This window comes from Rhagoletis pomonella, unplaced genomic scaffold (genome assembly GCF_013731165.1).
Source record: "Rhagoletis pomonella isolate Grant_MI unplaced genomic scaffold, Rhpom_1.0 Rhpom_scaffold_00002, whole genome shotgun sequence".
Classification (NCBI taxonomy): Eukaryota; Metazoa; Arthropoda; class Insecta; order Diptera; family Tephritidae; genus Rhagoletis; species Rhagoletis pomonella.
In genome coordinates, this window is record NW_023458556.1 from 77,973,623 (window position 1) to 77,976,957 (window position 3,335).

The 3,335-nt window shown below is 35.2% G+C and overlaps 1 protein-coding gene across 1 annotated transcript in view; it reads left to right on the top strand.

Annotated features, from left to right (window-relative positions):
• LOC118734095 (pituitary homeobox 2) overlaps positions 1 to 3,335 on the top strand; it is a 224,790-nt gene that overhangs the window by 169,223 nt on the left and 52,232 nt on the right. The window lies entirely within an intron of this gene.

Genomic DNA, 3,335 nt, shown 5'->3' on the forward strand with positions numbered 1-3,335 from the left:
AACAACCAAATAACAGCCCATTAATTTAACAAAAAATAACGAATAGACTTTTAAATACATATAGTATTATCAATATAAAAATTCATTACTTTAAAACAAATCAAAGGTATTACGTATGTTTTTGTACAGCTGTGCTCACGAAAATAGTAGTAAAATGTATTGACAGGTTTTGAAATTTTTTTCTTTCCTTACTTAATTTAATATTTTTATAAAAATATAGTTAATTCTATAACAAAAGACAAGTGAGTTGAAGTCTCAAACTTTCTAGGAAATTTATAAAAATTGAGAAAATTAAGTAGAAGACGAGCTCGAGTCAGAATCTGTTTTCATATTTTAAGCTACAAATTTAAAACATATTTAGTTGGTGTGCTTATAAAATACAACATTCAGTTTGCACCTTTTCCAAATTTTTAGAACTTACATTGCACCGTAGGAGTAGTCGTCTTAAGTTTGACATACTGACAGCCGATTTCTCAGTGGATGTTTAATTATAATCAAAACATTATCTCTTATTGTCATTTTCTCAGTGTACTTAATATATGATTAACTCACCACCACCTTTCATAAGATTTATTAATGGCGAAAGCAGCTTTTCCTGTAAATCCCGTAAAACCTGCAAATCGTGAAGTTGGGTTGGGTTGAATCCAAACAGTTTCTTATTTTGCGAAATCCTAGGAAACGAAACAATTGCAAGCTGACACCTTTTTAATAATGGTTTCAATCTGTCACACGTATGAGTTGTCAAAAACCATTGTTTTGAACATGTAAACCTCAAGCAAATGTCAATTACACCAATTTAAAAAAGTATTTATTAAATGTAATCAGTACAAACTCAAAAAATCAGTAGATTTTGCGTACTGATTTCGGGCTCTTAAAAATCAGTACAATAGAAAAAAATCAGCACATGTACTGATTAAATCAGCGCATCTGGCCACCCTATCCACAGTGCGGAGCGGAAACTAGAGCTTTCCGCCTGCCACACATTTAAAGTAATGTCTTCGGGAACATGGATCGGAAACCCGGCCTTACCGACCTTGATCAACAGCCTGTAGCAGCACGGAGCGGAAACTAGGTCTTTTCGCCCGCCGCACACAAAAGTAGACTGAAGACTTGGCCTCGCCAGCTACCAAACCTGCTATTTTATGTTGTTATTATTATTATTATTATTATTATTATGAATTACTATGTACCTAAATGTTCTATTCTCATTTGTCTGTAAGAAAATATTTTTCTGTAGACCAAATAAATCAATAAATACAAATTTAAGATCTCTTTTCAGAGATAGTAGTCGAGAGATCTAGCTTCAATTCAAGCCACGAAAGTTCTGTCACGTTTTGTTCCTTTGCTAGAGCTTCTACAATATTGCAAAAACCGCGATTTTTTGACACTCTATCTAAATCTATTAAAATCAGCTTTAACATTTGCCGTACCAAACTTTTTTTATACATTTTTTGGGCTGTGTTATCCATTAAAAAATGAGCAAAAATTGAGATTTCCGTGTTTTCTACAGAAATTTTTCCTTATGTGGCCTATAACACCCTTCGCTCCCCATTTAGTTATAGTTTTGCAAAATAATTCAATGAATATCATCATGCATGTGCAGTAGACTGCGCCTTATTTTGCAACTTTGTCCTACAACGCTCTCTATGTTTTTTACGAAAAATGCAAAATAAGCTTGCAAATCGCAAAAACTCAAAAAACTCAAAATCCAAGATGGCGGAATGTTCCGGTATGACATTTAGGGGCGAGACATGCTCTATGTGTCAAATAGAAGTAAAAAATTGCATGAAAATGTTGAACTTTAGGACAATTCGAGGCACGTCTTTCTGTTGTCCGAATTTTTAAATATTTCGCAGGGCACGTTTTTATGACCAAAGGAACATTTCTAGGGGGTGCCTTGCTTTTTACCTTAACAAAAAATGTTCTCCATACAACTAAGGCGCTGTCTAATGTGCAGACATGGGCAGAGAACGAACACGCAATGGGCTAGCTTTTCTCAATATTCATTGCAATCTGGATGTTAATGTTGACTCAGTATTAAAATAAAACAATGATATTCTTGGTTGTTACGAATGGCTTTACATAAAGTCAAAGGCCCCTATTATGAGTTGCATTCGATTTTCGACTGTGGTCGAAAGTGCTGAGCGAACGAATTTTCATTTGGTATTATGGCGCTCATTCGATGAAGAATAGCGCTATTGTGAATTTCGCTCGTTTAGGTTGTTCACAATAGTATATTTTTCACTGCAGAGAAGCTTTGTTTACAAATCGAGCAAACTAAATGTGTGCTTATACATATGTACGTATGTAAATTTGTGCAAACTAAAATGAAACAAAAAAGAAAGCGAGTTTATAAAAACGTGGTAAAAAAATAAAATTTAATTAGTACAACGTAAAAAGCACTTAAGCGAATTTTCTTTACTACTTCAATGAGGAAGGTATCCGAATGCCTATGAAACCAAATAATGGAGGAGCACTTACCACGTGGAAATTACTGCAAGCGAAATTTTTACCGAATGGTATCTAATTATCTATATAACTACATTAATTGATAGCCATTTTCGTTGTTCTGCGAGATGAGCAAAATAAATAAAAGCGTGTAAAATTAGGTAATTGTAGGGCCAGTGCAGGTAAACCTAATACTTTCTTTGATAGTTAATAATAGTAGCACAATTTTTAAGGCAGGTATCGCCAATGTGCAGGTATGTTGAATGCATCTATCGGAGGAGTTTCCTTATAAATGTTAAAAATAGGTATCTTAAATGTGCACTTAAGCATAAAGGCAGCAAAGCAAAATATACTGTAGCTACCGCATTTGTGAACATAGTGTTGATCAGGTAACTAATTTCATCGATCTAGGCGTAACCATGGACTCTAAGCTTGAATTCAAGTCCCATGTAAACTCTTGTGTTAATAGAGCCAAGGGCGTCTTGGCTTTCATCAAACGTTGGGCTAAAGAATTCAGAGATCCTTATGTTACTAAAGCTCTCTTCGCCTCCCTAGTCAGGCCGATCTTAGAATACGGGTCCGTCGTATGGAACCCTAGATATCAAACGCACTCTGACAGACTCGAGTCGGTACAGAAACAATTCTTATTATTCGCATTAAATAATTTGCCTTGGGATTCGACATTAAATCTCCCACCGTACAAAAGCCGCTTGAAGCTCATAAATTTGCCAACGCTGCACAGCCGTAGATAGATGCTCGGGGTTTTGTTCATGATTAAGATCTTGAACGGGATGGTCAATAGTCCCTTTCTACTGAACCAGATCACGTTTTGTATTCCTTCTAGGCCTTCTAGACATTACAAGCCCATTAAGTTAACTGTTTGTAGA